Source organism: Macrotis lagotis, chromosome X (assembly GCF_037893015.1).
Source record: "Macrotis lagotis isolate mMagLag1 chromosome X, bilby.v1.9.chrom.fasta, whole genome shotgun sequence".
In the NCBI taxonomy this organism is placed as follows: Eukaryota; Metazoa; Chordata; class Mammalia; order Peramelemorphia; family Peramelidae; genus Macrotis; species Macrotis lagotis.
Genome location: NC_133666.1, coordinates 254,321,021 through 254,343,201, shown reverse-complemented (window position 1 = coordinate 254,343,201; position 22,181 = coordinate 254,321,021). Strand labels below are relative to the sequence as shown.

The 22,181-nt window shown below is 36.6% G+C and overlaps 1 protein-coding gene across 11 annotated transcripts in view; it reads left to right on the top strand.

The window, feature by feature from the left end:
- Positions 1-22,181, top strand: part of MAST4 (microtubule associated serine/threonine kinase family member 4) — an 880,607-nt gene that overhangs the window by 25,137 nt on the left and 833,289 nt on the right. For 7 of the 11 annotated variants that reach the window (XM_074200307.1, XM_074200311.1, XM_074200302.1 and 4 more), the window contains exon 1: positions 4,921-20,464. The exons of 2 other annotated variants lie outside the window; for them this stretch is intronic. The gene's annotated coding sequence lies outside the window, so the exon portion shown is untranslated. Of the gene's footprint in view, positions 1-4,920; positions 20,465-22,181 lie in introns of those variants that run through there. 2 more of the 11 variants (XM_074200306.1, XM_074200314.1) reach the window with 2 other exon arrangements.

Sequence of the window (22,181 nt, the reverse complement as noted above, 5' to 3'; positions counted from 1 at the left end):
ACATCGTGTATATTATAATAGTGTATTATGTACTAATATATATATCAATGATAATAACTAAGCATTTATTTAGTGTGTTAAGGTTTGCAAAGTGCTTTACAAATATCTCAACTGATCCTCACAATTCTGGGAGGTAAGTGTTATTGTCATTCCTGGCTTACAGATGAGAAAACTGAGGCAAGCTGATTAGCTTGGCAAGGCTTATACTGTTAAGTATTTGACTCTGGATTTGAACTTAGGTTTCTATCTGTCTCTAAGTCCATTGTCTATTCCATTTAACTGCCCCCTGTAAATGAGTATTGTTACTGTTACCATTTTCCAATTATTAGGTCCTAATGTCTTTGGAATCCTGTAGAATCTTCATTGCCTCTAGTTTCTCAGAGATTCCTATAGTCCATTGACTGCCTAGGATCTCTGAGTTACCTAGGAGCTGTTTTCACAGTTAAACAAAAGTATTTGTGCAGTTTGTAGTGAATAATTGGCAGCTTTCAACTTTAGGATAGGTTCTGTTTTAAAAGTTTCGATGTCAGTTGGTGGGTTTGGAACTTAGAATGTGTTTTTCTACTAGAAAAATATCATAAGTGGGGAGGTTAAATTCTCAAACTGTTAAACAAAAACCTATTTAATCCATGGGAGATTTTCTACTGTTGCAGTTATACTTAATTACCGTGTACAACACTGGAAAGTGTTTTTCCATGGAGGGGGGAAAATCTTCCCTCACCCACCCTGGGGTAGGGGATAGGGACATTCTTGGTTACATATGGAGGTTTTCTTCATGGACAATGTTGGGATTGACACTCCTAAATACCAGTAGTTTCTTCTCAGGCTCTTGATCTGCATAAGAGAAAGAATCTAGGCTGGAGTATTGGCTGCTAGGTATTCTACGTTGTCTTTTTAGAATTCTTAGTATCTCTCAGACTCTATTTAGGTATTGCTATCTCTGAATCCCTTCCTATCCTTCTACACCTCTCTTTTTGGGCATTATGTTTTGATTTGCAAATTGCCTTGTATTTATTTTTGTGCTTTTCCCTCAAGTAGAATGTAAACTTACAAAGGGCAAAAATTTTTGTATTTGTTTCTAGTATAAGTAGGCTTTCCATTGAGCCCAATCCTTGTGATCATATTAATGATTACATAGCTTTGGGGCCATCTCAGGTGTCAGGATCTTATTCTGTATCTTGCCCAAGACCCAAATGGCTACAGAGGAGAAAGGGAGGTTGATGATTCTGCTCAGCCTTTCCTCACTTAAATCCAATTCACTTGCAAGTCTAGATATCACTTTTCTGATATCTTGATCCTCTTTCAGAATGAAGAATAAACAACAGCAATCTGTGAGCTTTTGTAATTGTGTAGTTACCCATTTAGATGACCTGTAATGGAAATGTTACTTGGAGAGATTTGGAATATAGGCAGATAGTCCATAAAACTGGTTCTGGTTTGCTAATCATGCCGTGAATAATAAACTATTTGACAGATTATGTCTGCAGAATCAGAACTGGGGTACATTCAAAAGGTACCAGTTATGGTTCTTTCCTTTCTTGGTTTGACTTTCATTTGTCTCATTTGTGCTGTTGACATTCTAGTGAAAGAAGAGAAATGATGATGGAAGGGAAGAGGTCTTAGGTTCTTCTTGTTGGGGACCAATATATGACCCTGTGAATATGGATCTTAGTTCTTTACTTTGCCTCCTGTTCTTTTGTTGTAGGAGAAGGAGATTAGAGGCTACCCCCCACCCCCGCCCCTCCATGAGCTCTGAAAGTTCAGGAGAACAAGTTTTCCTGAGGATCAAGAGTTCAGTTATTGAATCCATGCTGGGTTTGGCAGACAGCCCAGTACTGTAGCCTTTCTATCCCATTAATAACTGAAAAGAATACACAATTGTGCTACCTTTAGACACCTTTAGAACTTGTTGGGAACAATGCTGTATAGAAGCTGTGCTACTTCTGAACCTATTTTTCTCAGAGACCAGGGTGGCATATGAGAGAGAGAGATAGTTTGCTCCTAAGATATTAGGGGACTTTAAAAAATATTTCTTACATTTTTAATATATTTTATATTTCTATTATTGCTATATCTTCAAATATCCCTTTTGTAAATGTTAAAAGATAATTGGTTAAAAAGGACTGGGATGCTAATCACTAATGGTTAACAGTGGGGGAAGAATACCAGAATGGGAGATCTAGTAGGAGGCAATAGAAATGAGATACCTTGCCCATGAAGGGAAGAGGCAACTGCCTTTACTGTGGGAGGAGGCAGAGAGTACTTGGAGTAGTTGAATTGGAGAGCAAATAGCAGTTGTTGCTAGCAGCACTAGTCTCTCCCACTGCTACTTGACTTTTGAGTTTTGCAGTCATTGATTCATTCTAGTTTGCTTTTTTGACTACCTTGTGGATGTTTAGTGATCAGAGTCCCTGGGAATAAAAAATTTTACCATTGTCTAAGGCAGATGATATAATATTGACAGATTTTGAAGAGAAGGGCTTACTAAATTCCTGGTTTCTCCTGTCTCCTCCATTAAGGAGAATTCTGGTTCTGTCTTACTTCTGAGATCTTGGGCAAGTCACTGAGTATGCTGGGGCCTCAAGTTACCCCATCTGTAAAATGAGTGGGTTGGCCTAGATAGCCTCAAAAATCTATTTCAACCCTAACTTTATGATGCTCCTAACTTCACACTGGGAAGCATAAAACTAAGGCAACTGAAGTCCAGAATAGCAAGGCTATATTAAGAGAATACCCTATAGCTTTATGAGCATTCAATTTTTCTGGTCCAAATGAATTACATCCCAGGATATTGAAGAAATTGACAGATGTAGTGGTCCCTGAAGCATGTAATGAAGAAATTGTTAAGAGACCAAAACCTCTGAATATTGCCATGATTTTTTTAAGGTGGTGAAAGGTATATTAGAGAAACTACTATTTAACCTGATGTCAGTCATGTGGGATAAATTTTAGCAGGGATTAAAGAATGGATAGTTTAAGAGCACTTAGGAAATATGAATAAGTTCACGAAAGGCAAGTTATGCTATGATGAAGTTGCCAAGTTATGATGAAGAACTCTGGACCAGCTTAAGTCATCTATAGTTCTCCAAAAGAGTTTGACTTCACTGACCCCAGTGGAAAAACTAAGTGGATGAAAACTATTCTTTATCTGGATTGAGATATAGCCAAAAGTATTATTAATAGTGACTGATCCATCAGTTTAGGTACCTTGGATAATGATGTTAGAGAGTTGTTAGGAGGAACAAAATGAGTTGTGATATATAAAGTGTTTTGCTTAAACCTGACTATTGTTGTTGTTAGCCCTGTATTGAATAGGAGTAATAAGTCTAAGTATTGAATAGGAGTATAAGGTGGATTGCCTTTGGGAAATTGAGGAGTGTTTTTAACATCTTATTCATCTCCTTGAAACAAAGAATCCTGTGATATTGTAACTGAGTGATAGAATACCACCATTTCCTAGGAACTAAAGTCATGAGTTACCCAAAGGTTCAAGGTAAGCCTTGAATAGTTTGTAAAATGTTACTCAGAATTCCACAGGAGACATGACAAAAATGTTAGAAAGATTTAATGACTAGAAAAGGTGAAGCAATTCTATGATAAGTATGAGTAACATCAGATGAGTTAACCAGAGATATCCAAGTAATGTCAGGAGAATTAGAGTTCATTGGGTGGACACCCTACAGAGGATTTAAAGGAATAAAAATGATAGGGCATCACAGAATAGTTGTTAGTGTTAAGATGGCAAGATGTCTCCAGTGGAATATTCCAGGCATCTAGAAATTTAGTTCTCTGCTGTTAAACATTTTTTTTCAATGACTTTGATAAAGATTTAGATGTTATACCTATCAAATTTTCAGGTGACCCAAAGCTGGGAGGGATAACTAGCACATTGGATGTCAATCAAGATCCAATAGCATCTCTACATGCTTATAGAGTATTGGACTTGATATGATAATATGATTAGTAGAGATTAATGTAGATGTTTCCTGTTTGGTTCCAAAAAGTATGAGATAGGAGAATCTTGGAAAGATAATCTGCAAAAGGTTGGGGCTGTTATTAGACTGAGAGGTCAGAATAAATCACTGTGATTTGTCGGCTGTGATAAAACAAATTTCATTTTGGGTTGCATAGAGAAAGCTGTGATTTCAAGTAATAGATGGTAGTCCCACTGTACTCCACCATCATTAGACCTTCTCTAGAGCATTGTCTTTCATTCTCTGTGCCATGGTTTTGAGAAGGATATGAAGAGTATGACCAAAGGAGAGGAACAAGGATAATGAAGGACCTTGAGTACATATCATAGGAAAGCTATTTTTAGGAACTGCAAAAAAAGAAGATGAGAGGAAAGGAAGGGGGGTGGGGAGACATGCTTTCTGTATTTGAGTATTTGAACAGCTGTCATAGTGAAGGGATTAGACTTGTTCTATTGGTTCCTAGTTCTGATCTCTGGGACTAATACTTGGGAATTTCCAAGTGGCAAATTTATACTTCCTCATGGGAAAAAAGAAACTTCCTAAAATCAGAATTGACCCAGAAGGGCAATGAATGATCTGGAGAAGTGGTAGATTTTCCTTTCCTTGGAGGTTTTTAAGCAGAGATCCAGATGACCCCTTGTTGCATATATTATAGAGGGGAATGGTTTTGTGTGTGATTCCTTGAAGTTACTTCTAATTAGTAAATTCTGGGATTCTGAAATTCTTCACATGAAGGGGGTTACAATCTGTATCACTGGAGAAATATTCACAGATCAATTGAAATTCTAAACAAACCCCAATGCCTTTCTTTCTCTTTCTTCCTTCCTCTCTTCCCCTCCCCCCTCTCCTCCCCTCCCCTTCCCTTCCCCCTCCCTTTCCCCTCCCTCTCCCCTCCCCTCCCCTCCCCTCCCCTCCCCTCCCCTCCCCTCCCTCCCCTCCCCTCATGGGGTTAAGCTGCTTGCCCGAGGTCACACAGCTAGGTAATTAATTATTAAGTGTCTGAGGCCAGATTTGAACTCAGATATTCCTGACTCCAGGGCTGGTGCTCTATTCACCTAGCTGCCCCACCAATTCCTTTTTATAGAGATTTGCTATTTTTTTTTCTTTAGGAAAGAAGTTTTCTAAATCTTGGAATATTATACCCAAAGTTTATCTCTGTGTTGTGAAGTCCTAAATTTGAAATGAGGGAGACCTGAGTTTGAATCTACCCTTAGAGTGTTATTAGCTGGGTGATCCTGGGCAAATCATTTAAAAATATTCCATCTCATTTTTCCTCATCTATACAATGGAGACAATAATAGTTTCTAATTTATGAGTTGTTTTAGAGATCAAATGAGATCTGTAGAAAATGCTACACAAATTTTAGCTATTAATGTAGCTATGTAGAAGTGCTACACAAATTTTAGCTATTAAATAACATCATCACCATTGTCATCTCTATTTTGGCAAGGTGTTTGGTTAATATTCTGGAATTTCCTTAGGTCTGTGAAGGAAAAATGTGGCCAGGTTGAGAATGTGTAATTGGAATATATATATATATATATATATATATATATATATGTATATGTATATGTATATGTAATGATAGTCAAGACTGGTTAAAAAAAAACCTATAGGAAAATCTGGGTTCAATTCCATTCACTTTGCTTCTGCAGTTCTACTGGGTTTCAACTCCACAGGAGTTAAGCTCATCACTTCTAAATTCATCATCATGTTGCTTTATTCAAACTTTGACTGACACCCCCTTCTCCCCCTCCTCTTTGATTAGAGGGTGGAACACCAAACTCCTCCCAATACCTTCCTTTATAGAGGGCAGGAACAAGCCTCATCTCATTCCACTTTGCATATGCTATATGCTGCTTTGCTGTTGTCACCCCCACATTGAGTTGTAAGTTCTTTGAAGTCAAGGATACCTTTCTTTTTGTTAGCAGTGTGTGGCACACGAAGGCACTTATTAAATGTTTGGGCAGTTGAATGACTCAGTAGATAGAGCGTTGGACTTTGTGTCTGAAAGTTCCCCTTTAGCCTCAAACCCAGACAACAGAATTGGAATCCAAAAAAATTGTTTAGCTTTAATGAGGTCCTGGAAAATGACAAAAGATAGGGAAAAGCAAAGAATGTTCCACTAGTAAAGATACAAAAGAAGTGCTTTAGCAGTAGCTTTAGCAATGAAAACCTGCAGTCTTGGGGTTTTAGCTGATTTAGAGTCAACAACTTTAATTTAGCTTAATTAGAGACAACAGTTAATACAGTCATGTGCTTCATTTATAGAATTATGGAAATCAAAGTACAGACCGTATTGTGTTTAGCATGGGGTAAACCATTCAGAAAAAAGTATTGCATTTTTTTAAACTTTTAACTTTATTTATTTATTTTGAATTTTGCAATTTTCCCCCTAATCTTGCTTCCCTCCCCCCACCCCCACAGAAGGCAGTCTATTAGTCTTTACATTGTTTCCATGGTGTACATTGATTTAAAGTGAATGTGATGGGGATGGCTAGGTGGTGCAGTGGATAGAGCACCGGCCCTGGAGTCAGGAGTACCTGAGTTCAAATGTGGCCTCAGACACTTAATAATTACCTAGTTGTGTGGCCTTGGGCAAGCCACTTAACTCCATTTGCCTTGCAAAAACTAAAAACAAACAAACAAACAAAAACAAATAAAGTGAATGTGATGAGAGAGAAATCATATCCTTAAGGGAGAAAAATAAAGTATATGAGATAGCAAAATTACATAATAAGATAATTTTTTTTAAAACTTTGTTCAAACTCCACGATTCTTTTTCTGGATGCAGATGGTTTTTTCCATTGCAGATACTCCCAAATTGTGCCTGATTGTTGCACTGATGGAATGAACAAGTCCATTAAAGTTGATCATCACCCCCATGTTGCTGTTAGGGTGCACAGTATTTTTCTGGTTCTGTTCATCTCACTCAGTATCAGTTCATGCAAATCCTTCCAGGCTTCCCTGAATTCTCATCCCTCCTGGTTTCTAATAGAATAGTGTTCCATAACATACATATACCACAGTTTGTTAAACCATTCCCCAATTGAAGGACATTTACTTGATTTTCCAATTCTTTGTCACCACAAACAGGGCTTCTGTGAATACTTTTGTACAAGTGATGTTTTTATTCTTTTTCATCATCTCTTCAGGATATAGACCCAGTAATGGTATTGCTGTATCAAAGGGTATGCACATTTTTGTTGCCCTTTGAGGGTAATTCCAGGCTGCTCTCCAGAAATGTTGGATGAGTTCACAGCTCCACCAACAATGTATCAATGTCCCAGATTTCCCACATCCCTTCCAACATTGATCATTGTCCTTTTTGGAAAATCATTGCATTTGCTCATAGGTGACTTGGCCAAGCTGAGTGAACATCTGAAGAATGGTGACCTGGATGACAAAGGAATTCAAAATCATGACATGTGAGAACAGATTGAATGAACCAGAGAAGAGAATATCCAGGGTAGATAAGGTGGGTTACTCAAAGACTCATAGGAGGGGTGACTAGGTGGTGCAGTGGATTAGAACACTGGCTCTGGAGTCAGGAGTACCTGAGTTCAAATCCGGCCTCAAAAACTTGACACCTAGCTGTGTGGCCTTGGGCAAGTCACTTAACCCCATTTGCCTTGCAAAAAAAAACAACTAAAAACCCCCCAAAACTAAAGATTCATATGGAACAGGGAGCAGGCTTAGTCTGTGTGGCTCAAGGAGGGAGAGTTATGCCTGATGGATGCAAGTAGAGGTTAAGCAGATTTCAATATACTTAGAAGCAAAACTCTTTTTTATTTAAGGCACCAGGGTCAAGTGACTTGCCCGAGGTTACACAGCTAGGCAATTGTTAAGTGTCTATCACCAGATTTAAACTCAGGTTCTCTTGCCTGAAGTAAGGTTTTTCTAAAGATAAGACTTGTAATTGAATGGGATACCTTGAAAAATAGTGGTGGTCTTTATCTTCAGAGGAGTTTGAGAGGCTGAATAACCTGTCAGAGATGTTGTAGAAGTAATTGCTACCACCATGGAAATAGAATTAAAAAATTAAAACTGATTACCTTGTAATTATCATGACCAAGATTAATTCAGAAGAAAAGAAAAACAGATGAAAATAGCAGGGGATGATGGATAAGGTACATATACTATTGGACCTGGTTGGTAATCAAGCTCTAGCTGTGAGGTTGTTAGGATTTTTAATATTGCCTCTGGTCATCCCCAACCCCACCTGTGGCTTTAAGTGATAAATGGGTCTTATAGAGTGTTGTTATATTAAAAGGTACAAGTAGTTTTTTTTCCCTCTTTATTTTTTTTTGTTATTATAAAGAATAGCTCTATTGGCATGGAAGAGTGAACAGAAATAAAAATGATATGAAAAAGAAAAGATAAATTTTTTTCAAAAAGAGGATTCTTGCCATGGGTAAGAATTTGAAAGCACTGTTTGTGAGCTTCCTTGTGCCTCAGTCTATAATTCTAGAAATGTGACCATCTCATTGCTAAGCATAGTGTGACAGTCACTGGATAAGTAGGGAGTGGGAAGATTCAGCAACATCACTTGTAGAAATCAGCCATGTTAGAAAATATACCAGAATGCTTTTTTACTAATGTACCATTGATATAACTAATTAAAACACTAAAGGACGCTTGTCAGAACCACCCAGGGAAAAACACTTGGTCGTGTAGTACCCTTGACTTTTTAATTGTATTTGTTTGAGCATTCACATTTCCTTCTCATCACTGGTAGAAATTAGCAAGGCTCTGTTGCATTTCTTTCTCTAGAATACATAACAAATGGTGTATTGAAGTAGATGAGATTTTCAGTAATTACTCAAATGCTTCATTTCATTGTGAAGATTCTTAAAATGTAGATGGTTGCAGAATTCTTCCTTTTCTGAACTGGACTGGAGAGATTGGGGAATAGTAAAGACAGATGATTATTTATAACATCAAATATACAAATATGGTGCTCTATGAGAAGCACCACCTGTTCTTTCTTCACTACATAAGGATATTTACCTCCTATCAGCACTAAAAATATCTCCTCCACCCTCTCCAATTTCCTATTTCCTTTCCCTAGAGAAATAGGATTAGGCATTGAAACTTGAAAACATATTGGGGAAGGCACCATGGACCTTGGAAGGGTGATGGAGAAGGCACCATGGAATAAGCTTTATACATTGAAATAAGCAGGTAATAGACAAGATCAAGTTTCCAGGTTGTTAGGATGCTTTTAATACTTTCCATAGTGATTTTTTTCCCCATGATGGTTAATTAAAGGAAGTGATAAATGTAGGTTTACTATGTGTTATCATAATGAAAGATGCAAGAAACAGAGAAGAAAGCACACTTGATACCATTGAAGAATCAGCAGTCAAATGGGCACTGTCTTGAACTATTAAATACAATTTCCTGTGGTTCTTAGAAATTTACTTTGACACTCAGAAGACAACCGAGGGTGTTGATTTAATTACCTACTTCTTTGTGGACTAGAATTGAAGACTGTGAAGAATGTGTTGTTGCTTTTATTTTTTTCTAAAGTGTGGTGTAGTTTTGTAGATCAATGGAATTTGAAATCTTTTACTAAATTCTTAATAGGTCAGGGTAATTTGTACCACACTTAAAAGGGTGTTGTTTTGGTTTGGTCAGGTGGGAAAATTACTATTGGTATCATTGGCTGTCTGGGAAATCATGGCAGTTGTGCATAAATAGGATTGCCACTATGCCTCTCTAATGAGGAGAAACGGTGGAAAAAGCATTGGTTTTATTGGATCATAAAGTTATAAGGGGAAGGAACTCCAGAGGTCATCTAGGCCAGTGCCTTTAGTTTCCAAATGAGGAAACCAAGGCCTAGGGAGTTTAAATGTTTGCAAGGTCACAGATAGAAAGTGTAAGAGGTAGGGTTTAAACCTAAACCTTATGGCTACAGAGCACTCTGTACCATGTGGACTGAATTTAAGATCAGAGAACCTGAGTTCAAATTACAACTTGGCTATGCTCTACTTATGTGACATTGGTCAGGGCATGACAACCCCTTTGAAGTCCTAAGTCCAAAGTCCCCTCTAGCTGAAAGCTAGGGTCTTTTTGGGCATTTACTGTTGAGCATGAATTTGTAGCATCTTACATTCATATCACACTTTTTTTTAAATCTGTTTATTCTTAATATTGTTATAATGTGGGGTTTGGGTCTGAGATGATTGAAGTTTTCCTTTAGGCAGCTAGATATAAAGTCTCTTGGAAAACTTTGTTTTTTGGCAAGGCAGTGGGGTTAAGTGACTTGCCCAAGATCATAATTATTAAGCTAGGTAATTATTGTCTGAGGTTGGATTTGAACTTTAGCCCTCCTGACTCCAGGACTGATGCTCTATCTACTGCCCCACCTAATTGCCCCTCTCCTGCAAAACTTGATTTCAAAATCTGCCTAAGGTCCTTTCTGTCCCTCTGTCTGTATGTATGTTTCTCTGTCTTTCTGTGTCTGTCTTTCTGTCTCTGTCTGTCATCTGTCTGTCTGTCTGTCTCTGTCGTCAGTCTGTGTCTCTGTTGTCTGTCTTCTTCGTTGTCTATCTGCCTCTGTGTCATCTTTCTGTTTCTCTGTTGTCTCTCTGTCATCTGTCTTTCTGTCTGTCTCTGTGTCTGTCTTTCTCTGTCTTTTTCTGTCTGCCTCTCTGTCTTTGTCTCTGTCTGCTTTTCTCTGTCTTTCTATCTGACTGTCTTTCTCTCTATCTCTTTCTCTGTCTGGCTGTTTTTCTCTCTGCTCTCTGCTCGCTGCATCTCTGTGTCTGTTTGTCTTCTCCCCTCCCCTCCCCTCCCCTCCCCTCCCCTCTCCTCTCCTCCTCTCAACAGTTAGCAAAATGCTTAGCACTCAGTAGGGGCTTCCAGAATACTTGAACTTGATAGTTAGTGAAGCAGTAGTATATTGATAAAACACCTGTTGATTGCAATGAATTGTAGAGGGTTGCACTTTAGGGGAGAAGGGAAAAGCAAAGATGAAGAGAAGGGACAGGCTGTAAAATATGTGTTCTGCTATTATAATCTAGGAAGGGGTAAGTGCATTATACTTCAATTAAAGGTATTTTTGTGGTTGTTTGGTTGTTTGAATTATGTCTAACTTTTCATGATCTCATTTTGGGTTTTCTTTGCAAAGATATTGAGTTTGCCATTTTCTTTTCCAGCTCATTTTACAGATGGGGGAAATGAAGGCAAGCAAGGTTAAATGACTTGCCTAGAGTCATACAGTTAGATAAGTGTCTGAACCCATCTGTACTTGAGATGAATCTTCCTGACTTCAGGTACAGCACTTTATCCATTGTACTGACTAAGTATCAATACTTTGACTAAGATCACACAACCAGTGTCAGGGATATTTTGCCTCCTCCAGGAGAAAATCATTACCTGAAACTTAAAGAATTCTCACTGAATATCCATTACACCACCCATAGTGCTCACATAGCAAGGAGTGATCAGCATGGGGTTAGATCTCTCATGTGTGACAGTGGATACCTGTTGGATGTTTTTATGTTTAGCAAGAATTTGTGTTGAAATCTGGTCCCAAACACTAGTTGTGTGACCATATTCAAACCACTTAACCCTGCTTCAGTTTCCTCATCTATAAAAAGAAGAGAATCCACCTGCCTCCTAGGATTGTTATGAGGATCAAATGAGTTATTAATTTTAGAGCAATTAGCCCTAACTTAATAAATGCTTTCCATATATGTTCGTCATTATTATTTTACCTCATTTTTATTTGATCTCTATTCTTCCATTTTTCTACTACATCTTGTTAGATAATACATATACGTACATATACATATACAATTATTGCCCCTGTATTATTATAGAGCATAAAACTGAGGCTATTTTACTTAACTTGAAACTCGACCAGTAGGAGATACAATATAACCTCAAACTTAGACCAAATTGGATGCTTTTCCCACTCTATATACCCTAGCTGCTTGCCTCATTCTAGGACTGATGGTTTTCTTACCCAAAATTATTAGATTTCTTGGGCTATAACTGTCTGCAAACCTTATTTCATACCATGTTTTATCTGCCAGCTATTGTGTAGCTATGGTTACATTTTTAAAAAAGCTTTTAGTGTTGTCTTAAAAAAACCCGACAACTTATTTTTAGAAGGACTAGTAATTCAAAGGTCAGTTTTTCCATATAATGTGTTTATGTAAAATTCATTGTGGGCCAACATTCCTACACTGTGTATACAACTTGGATAATATATTGCAGGTGTCATATTTTTCCCATTACCTGTTTGTTTATGGTGTCATAACCCTATAGTTGAGATTGAAAGTTTCTTTTATGAGGTTTGCATTATAATTGCATTATTATTTTTGGATTTGCTTTTATGATAAAAAGCCATTTTGTACCTAAGGATTTTGGGTTGTCTTAAGGAATTAAGTATTCTCTTTTTGGTTCAGAAGGGTGGAGAGGAAGTATAGCAGAGCAGGTCAGCTTCTGAGTACAGAACTTTTGGGAATAATTCAACATTGTCCTTGCTTTGGGAAGATTCTTTTTTTTGGGTCACTTAGTGAATCAGAAATGGTTTTGTTGCTGAGGACAAAGGAGTTTATTGTTTAGACTGCTGAAGATTCTGGTACAATGTCAGGCTGACTGACTGACTTTTTTTTTTCCTCTCAAAAACATGCTTTTTATCTTTTCAAAAACACATTAAAAAAACAATTTCATTCTATGTCAAAATCTTCAGGTCTTTGGAAATCATAGTTTTCTGTAAAAAGCAAGGGTAACTTTGTAAGCCCCATGTGTTCTCTTTATCTACTTTAGTGCTATTTATGACCAACCTGGCTGAATTTTTGACCTCTTCTGTTTGTGAGTCTGAGATCTTATAAGTTCCCAGGCCCATAAGAGCCAGGATAATCTTCAGCTACCTAATTGAGCCTTCAGACAAATTATAGCCCCTGAAGGAGGAAGTTTCAGTCCAGGGAGGTAAAACAGGGACTTCTAAAAAGCACTCTGCAGAACTCACCTGCTTTTTAGAGGTTTGAAAGCATAAAGAAGATTCATACTCCAACAGGTGTTTATTGCCTCTTCTGCTGTTTCAAGTTCCTTGGGTAATACAAAGGTGTAGGAGAGGCTAGCTGTGCTCTGCTGAATTGATCAAGTCTGTAGATTATTAGGGTAGCTCTAGCCAAACAAAGGGTACTGGCTAGCATTCCAGGAGCTCAGAGGAGGGAATCCCATCATAAGGGACATTTTGATAGACAAGGTGGAAATTGATCTAAGAATCTTAAGGTAAGACTCACAAATCTAGGACTGGCAGTAAGAGGAAGAAAATGGCTTAATGCTTTCCTTGAATAAATAGTATGAGAATGTGTGCCTTACACTTCTTTTGTCTATCATCCTCAATATCAGTTATCTCGATAATGAGCCCCCAAATGTCCTTTATCCCCCTTCTTTTCTACTTCTCCTAAAAAACTTCAAACAAATAATCTCTAAGAACAAAGATTATGAATATTTTTTGCCATGTCTTACTATCACTTCAAAGACCTTGTATGATATTGATCAAAGTTACCTAATCTCTCTAGGCCTTGGTTTCCTCAGCTGTAAAATAAGAGGGTTGAATTAGACTTTCAAAATCCATATTCCATTATTTCTGCTTTTTTTTAATGTTAATTCATATTAACACTGAACTTTTGACTTCTGTAGTTAACTGCTATGTTGTCAGCCTTAATTCTATCTCTTTAACATTGACTTTCTCCTCTTAGAGATTGTAGATAAAAAGCTATGCTTCTGTTTTACAAAGACTTTAGTTTCTTCACATGAGGTTCAAGATGTGTACTGGAACTTATTATTAGAAGGTTGGTTACTATTTTTCACATTGAGGGGCCTGTCTGTTGAGGACATGGAGCTTCCAGCATGATATTTCTGTTTACTTTAGATTTGATCTTGGAAAAATGTGTTGGATGAGTGCTGTTGTGAGGAAGGCCAGAAATGAAATTTTAGTTTGTTATGAAACTGAGAGGTCACATAGTTTAACTTCCTATTTACCTGGGACTCCTTTATAACAAGAAGGACAAGAACTCAATAGAGCCTCTCTCCCTGACCATTGTGAATCAGCCCAAACCATAGTTGTTCCACTTTAAAATATTATAATTTAAAATGTTAAACCAAAGTTAGCTTTTTCTTGAATTCTATGCACATTTAAAATCTATCCTTGGAAAAGTTGTATATAACATCTCTTCTCTTGCCTATCTGACAGTGACTTAATTCTCTTGTGTATTTCTGCTTCCAGGTATTTTCTTATCCAGGGCAATTATGGAACTCTTCCCATTGGGGGAAGAACAGAGCCTAGATTTTCTATGGTAATGGTGTCAAACCCAGATAGAAAAAGAGACCATAAACATTACATAAGGATTCTTGCAGATATATATATATATATATATATATATATATATATAAACTTAGAAGACCACATGTTTATATATTTCTTTGTTTCTATCATTTAAAAAAAATCAGCACATTAAAATCAGTTTTTGAGTTGTGTCCAATTGACTTTGTAATCGTTTGTTATTCTCTTGGCAAAGATAATAGAGTGGTTTGCCCATTTCCTTCTCCAGTTCATCTTACAGATGAAAAAACATTAAGTAACTTGCCCAGGATCTTATAGCTAGGAATTCAGGAAGATGAGTCTGAAAATCTGATAGGAACTACATTTTAATCTTTGATACCTCTGTTCTATTATGTTACTATTTTTGTTGTGTTGTGGAGTACGGGTATTTTTAGGTCTATGGCAGGGGAGAAGATTAAGAAGGAGGTGTTAGTCACAAAGATTAACCTGATTACCTACTACATTTCAGGGGTGGCTGTAGTTAAGAGTATTGAATGGAGGTCAATATTGCATTTTAGAATTATCAGTTTAGAAAAAATAACCAGATTATTCCCTTTGAGGACTGACATACTTGTTGCGGTTGATATTTCAGGAGGCACAGTCATGAAGGAATGCTAATCTTGGAATTATAAGACAGAGATCTGAATTCCAGCTCTCTTATATATATTCTTCAGTTATAAAAAAAGATGCTGAATGGGATTGGCAAGGATGACAATAAACAAAAAGACATGGACAAATATTGAAGGGACTATGAGAAAACAAGCATATTAATTATATACTGTTGTAGCTATGATTTGATATTAATTTTTTTGGAGAACAGCTTGAAATTATGTTTCCCTCAAATTATTAAAATGTGCATTCCCTTTGATCAAGCAATTAACACTATTAGACCTTTACCCAAAAAAAAGGATAAAAGAGAGGAAAAAGACCTATTTGTATGAAAATTTAGCAGTTTTGTTATGTAATTGTAAAGAACTAGAAACTAAAATAGTGTCCATCAATTGAAGAATGACCGAACAGCTTATGGTATATGAACATAATGGAATATTACATCATTTAAAAAAATGGACAGTTCTGGAGAAACCTGGGAAGACCTGTATGAACTGATAGAAGAATAAATTGAGTAGGGGTGGCTAAGTAGTCCAGTGGATAGAGCACCAACCCTGTAATCAGGAGTACCTGAGTTCAAATCCGGCCTCAGACACTTAATAATTACCTAGCTATGTGGCCTTGGGCAAGCCACTTAACCCCATTGCGTAACAAAAACCTTTAAAAAAAAAGAATGAATTGAGTAGAACCAGAAAAATTTATTCAGTAACAAACCATATCCTGTAGAATTGAAAAACTTTCTAGACTTGGATTTTTAGATGTCCAAGTTGATGCATGTTTATGATGTTCACCATTGTACGTGTGTACATGTGTGATAAATAACTTTCAGGAAACTTTTCCCATTGTCAACACTGCCTTCCATTTACTTTAGTAAATAGTCTTGCGATTACTTTTAAAAACAATCAAATAATTCTTTAACTTTGACAATATATTTTTAGGGGAGGAGATACAGCCTTTACCAAATTACTTCTACAGTTTTAATAAACTAATAAGATGGGGATAGATGGGAATAGGGACTGGACCTGTGATTTCATTGCTATAAGGAATAACCAAATAACTCCCCTTACTAATGCAGGTTTTCAACTTTTCTGAAACTTGGAGTGTTATGAAATTGCCTAGAACATTAAGAAATTGGGGTCATAGAGACAGTGTACTTCAGGGGTGGGTTCAAAAAAGTGTGCCTGTTTTCTAAGCTATTCAATATTGAATATGCCAAATTTCTTCTATTTTAACTTTTAATTTAAATATTTTGATTAATAAAGTATCAAAGTACCATATTCACTTAATAATAACAGTTTAAAACTATTTTTGTAGCATAGTTTATTTAGACAATGAAAGAGTAGAACTGATAGGAAACTAAAAACAGGAGATTTGGTTTAGGTTTATTGATTTTTTTTAGGTTTTTGCAAGGCAATGGGGTTAAATGACTTGCCCAAAGTCACACAAGCTAGGTAATTATTAAGTGTTTGAGATTGGATTTGAACTCAGGTCCTCCTGATTCTAGGGCTGGTGCCCTATCCACTGTGCCACCTAACTGCCCTGAAAACAGGAGATTCAAAGAGAATAGGAAACTCCTTATTTACTAGTTGTGCTGCTTTTTTTTCTAGTTCTTTTAGCCCCCAAAAAGAAATATGACTTATGGAAGGGTGATTTTTACACGAGAAAATACAATTAATCATTTTAGATTTTGAGGGTTGTTTTTGTTTTTGTTTTTGTTTTTTTTGGAGTTCATGCCCTTGAAACCTGGGAGATCCAAACAGAACAGTATGTCTCTGGGTGCTGAATTGTGGCCTTACCACTTGCAACATAAAGACCTGAGCAGAGGAGTGCCTGAGGGTATATGTATTTCACTTACTTGGGGCTGTCAGGTCTTATCAACCTTTCTGTAGAAATATTTTTCTCCCTGAAAACTCATAAAAATTCATGTTGTAATATCAATGCCTGCAGGAGTCTGTAGAATTCCGTTAACGCTACTTATATCCCTTTCGTCAAATAGATATATCACTCTTGCATATACATACAGGTACAAATGTGTGTTTGCATCTATATAGTAGGCACATGAGTATGCCAAAGTGGTTTAGCAGAATGAAATGAAATAAGAATATTAATTTTTCTCACTGGTACAATGTGAATTAGTTGTGAATCTCTCAGTACTCTTGGCAGGCATCTTTCTTAGAAAGATGTGGCATCTTGAATTCTCTTCACCTGATACATAATCCCTAGATATCTTTTTTGGGAAGTCTATTGATCCTGTCACTATGAAAGTGCCCTAATTTTAGTGCATTAGAAATGATGAATAAAGTTGATTAGTGGGCATAGTGATCAGATTATTAACAAGAAGGCAGAATAATAATAGTAAAGAGAAGCACTGGTTATGGAAGCAGGGAACCTGGGTTCAAATGGTGCAACTGATGCTTATTAGTTGTGTGTCCTTGAGAAAATCACTTAACCTTCCTGGACTTCAGTTTCCTTATTTTAATTTGCAGGGGGTGGATTAGATGATTTCTGAGATTCTTCCCAATGCTAGTATTTGATTTTTGAGAGGGGGGGGGAGAGTGAGAACACTTTCTCTGAGCTATGTATCTCTGAAGGAAATAGACTTCTTGCAAGTGTATATATCTATGATTTTTTAAAAAATATAATTTCTCCTCTTGTTTTACTATGAGCATTTAATTTTTTTAAATCTAGGACTTAATATAAATTCTTCAAAACATGCTTTTGTTCATGTAGTTTTTTGGGGTGTGGAAAAAGGATTAAAATATCTTATTAAGCCCCCCATCACAAGAATATGTAGTATAGTACTGGTATAGTACTAATACTATGTCTTATGCCCTATCAGTAAATGAATAAAAAAAATTAAACTCTTATTATGTGCAGAATACTGTACAATGTACAGGGGATAGGAACAGAAAAGCAAAGTATTCTGTCCTCTCAAGGAGTTCCTATTCTGTTAGGAGAGACAGCACATTTAGGAGGGTTTAGCTAGTTCAGAAGGAAAGACTCAGCAGTCCTTGGGAACTATGGCAAGGCTGATGGTACTACATCTTAAGTGTCATTTCCATTGAAACAAACTATTCATTTTTGATGTGAACCATTTGATATAGTGCTAAAGGACTTTGAGCCAAGGCTGCTGAAGAGGTAGAGACCACAGAAGACCTGACGGGTTAAATCTCCATAGCTCTGTTTTCTTGGACTGTGGCTTGGTGGATTGACAGCAGGGGTAATCTTGAACTAGGGGCAGTTATCTGGAGGGTGTTTAAATATAAAACTTTTTAATAAAATATGAATATAAAATGAACTACAAATAGTATGAATACCTATGTGGGAGTAAGGAATTAAACTCTGTTGCGTTTGTGGGTGGGGAATAAAAAGGACTCATCCATCAATTACAGATATGAGGAAGGAGGATAGAATCCTTTAAAAATTCTTCTTATCATATTTGGATATACTTGCAAATTTTTTTTGGCAGACTGAAGTACAAAAGAAGCAAACCTAAAACTTTTAAAGAAAATTGTGTGGTTTAGGAAGTTTTTAATTCCATTGAGCTGAAATCTGTCTCTTTGCAACTGCTAGCATTACCCCCTTCTATTCTTTGACAAATAGAATATGTTTAACCCCTTCACCAGATGATGTCTATAAAAATATTTGTCTCCCTCTCCCACCCCTAAAGCTTCTCCAGGAGAAACACTCTCAGTTACTTTAACCTGTCTTCATGTGTCAGTGAGTTGTCCTTCCCTTGACTTATCTGTATCTTCATCTTTAAACACTCATTCTAGTCTTGATTCCTATAGTCCCAGGACACAATGATTTTTTTTTTTCTCTTTACTTTGAATTCAGTCAGAAAGCATAAATGCTTAATTAATTATCTATGATGTTCCAGGACAGTCCTTGCCTTCTCAGAATTTGCATTCTGCTGAAAGAGATGTGTATAAGAATATACAGATTATGTATTTATATATGTATGTAAATACATACACATGCTCATTTTAGGAAGGAATACTCTAGGAACTTGGAGGGAGAGGGAGGTCAAGAAAGGCTTTAATTATGAAGTGACTTGAGTTATGTCTGGAGAGAAACAAGGGTTTCTAAGAGGCACAGGTGGGGAGGAAGTACATCCCTTCTAGTCCTTGTAGTATTATTTGATGCTTATTGGCAATAAACTACTTTGTATTATGCAGCTTTCTCTCACTTGTGCTTTCCTGCTCATTCTTTTCTTCATCCATATCTCCTGATTATATTTCCAAAAAAGTCATTAGTATCAGATCTTATTATCTTTTTACCTCTCCTAGAACTTGTTGGTTGATTGCCACTTTATCTTTGTAGATGCTCAGTATGTTATTGTGGGAGATTGAATAATCCCTCAAAAAAATCTCAAAAAAGACCTCAGAGATTACCTGCTTCCAAATATACTTGAACAAGGATGCTATCAATAACCTACCTGACAAGAGATCACCCAGCCTTTGCTTGAAGAAGGCTTTCCTGCCTAAGTATTACTTTTTTTATTTTTAATAAGTTAAAAATTTTCTAAACATACCTATATTTCTATATTCCTCTCCCTTCCCAGAGAAACCATTGCTGATAATAAACAGAAGATGAAAGAATCTGCCAATCTGAATAACATATCAAAAAAGTTTGATGTATGTTCTCTTATCCTTGCTTTGGGATCAAACTAGGTCATTATATTTTTGCAGCATTTGATTATGATTGTTTTGTGGGTCATCTTTTCAATTACATTATTACGTTCATTATTACAGTCATTGTTTATAATATTTTCCTGTTCAGTTTTTTTCACTTATTTTTATACTGTATTTTGTTGTAGTCTTTGAGTTGTTTTGATCATGTCTGATTCTTTATTTACCCCGTTTTGGGATTTTCTTGGCGATGGTATAGAATGGTTTACCATTTCCTACTCAAGCTCTTTGACAGATGGGGAAACTGAGGCAAAACAGTGTTAAATAACTTGCCCAGGGTCACACAGCTAGTAAGTGTCTGAGACCAGATTTAACCAGGAATATGAGTCTTCCTGACTCCAAGTGAGCTACCTAATTGCCCCTAATCCCAACCTATTTATCTCTAATAATGTCTTTTTTCTTCTTTATTCTTCTGGGCATTGTATTAGCCTTTCTTCCTAGATTTGCAAACCAGAAAACATATTTTCAAACTCTGATGGTCCACTCATTTAGAGAAGTATTCAAACAATGCATAGTTTCCACTGCAGCAAAATAATTGACGCTATTCTTTTGTTGTTGGTTGTAGTAATATTTGAGTGTGCCCAGCAGAATCATCACTGATTTTACTCACTCTGCAAACGTCATCCTATGAGACAATGCTTTCTATTTTTAAATGTTTCTTGTATCTATTTCTTCCACCCCTACATTATTGAGGCTAGTTACTGCTTTTTTACAAGATTGTGGTTGACACGTCTTGCTCTTTTCCTTGTCTTAGCAGAAATCATAATTCCATGTGTTCAGCTTCCAGCGGTCTCAGATGTGGAGGATTATGACTTCAACTCAGGAGTAATCAACCTGAGCAGGTGTGTTCTAAGTAACAGAGATACTCTTTTAATGCAAATGTCTGCACTAATACAGAGGAAGGAAGAGGCAGATAGGAAATGACATAGCAGTTAAGTTGGAATTGTTTCTAAATAAATTGTTTTCTGCATTCTCCATGACCTAGCAGTATCTCCTTAATATATGAAAAAGACAAAAGGATTTTTTTTTCTCAAAGAAAATTGAGTGTCTTAATTTCTTACTGGTAGGGGTGAATGGTATTTAAAGAAAATAAGGTAAGGAAATCAGTGAGGAACCTAACTGTAATAGTGTTCACTTCAACCCAGAATTGAATATATAGGGAACCTCAAACAAGAGAGTAGATATAACAAGTACCCCATGCTCCTAGTGGTTAGGTAGTTAAACAGCCAAGACCCAGAAGGTGGTTTCATAAGAAAGGGTTCATGGGTTCAGTTTGCTTTGAGGGAGGGGGAGATGAAGTAGCAATCATGCAGAAAATGCCTGGACATTAATAGGTGTTAATGATTCTTTGTTGTTGGCTGCAGTTTTTGCTTTCTCTTCTGCAGTTCTCCCTGGATCTAGATTTAGAGAAATGTATTAATATCGAAGATCAGTTGATGGCACAGTGAATGGGAGTACCAGACCCAGTGTCAGAAAAACCTGAGTTCAAATGTAACCTCAGATACTTATAAGCTATGTGACCTTGATCAAGTCACTTAACCTTATTTGCCTCAGTTTCCTCATCTGTAAAATGAACTGGAGAAGGAAATGGGAAACTACTCTGTCAAGATCCCAAATATTGACACAAAGAGTTGGACAACAACTTTAGTTATAGGCAGCTAAACAATAATGATATTGTTGAATGGTAGGAAAGGATTTTGTGTTTTACAGCTCACTCTTACCAGTAGCTTTTAATAAACATCAAGAAAGATCCCAGACAGTTCAGTATAGTACCAATGTTTCATGCTGATTTGATCCACTGATGACTGATGCCATCTCTTCTTAACCACTTTAACTCTTCTATATAATTTTTAGCATCACAGGACAGTGAAGTCACAAGCATTTCTTTGAAGAAAATATAATAGTATTTATTCCAAAATAGCAAGCAGATAGACATGTGATGCCTGCTGGCTCACTTAAGTTGTTTGTGGGATACCATTTCATTGCATTATCACAGAAACAATGAGGGAGATAGCAGTGCCATCACCCCCATTTTTCTGATGCATTTAGCTAATAAGTGATAGAGTTGGGTTTGAACCCAAGACTTTTGACTCACATGTGATTTTTTTTCAGGTTTTGGCAGATGAGAGTAAAATGTTATGCACACACATACACAAATTGAATTAAAGTTCTTTTATGGGGGCAGCTAGGTGTAGCAGTGGCTAGAGCACCAGCCCTGGAGTCAGGAGGACCTGAGTTCAAATGTTGCCTCAGATACTTAATAATTGCCTAGCTGTGTGACTTGGAGCAAGTCACTTTACCCCATTGCCTTAAATAAATAAGGTTAATAATTTCTTTTATGCTATGTGGGATTGACTATGGTCATTATTTATATGTTAGACCTTTGAGCCCAGTGATTATGATGATAATATTTTAATATAAAAATATGACTAGCCCTGGGCAGAATAATGTAATATATCAGTAAATATCATTACAACTCAATGATTTCTCTTCTCTCTCTTAGTAGAAAGAATAGATAATGAATAGAATGCTAAGCTTAAAAGAATGAAATAGGATTTA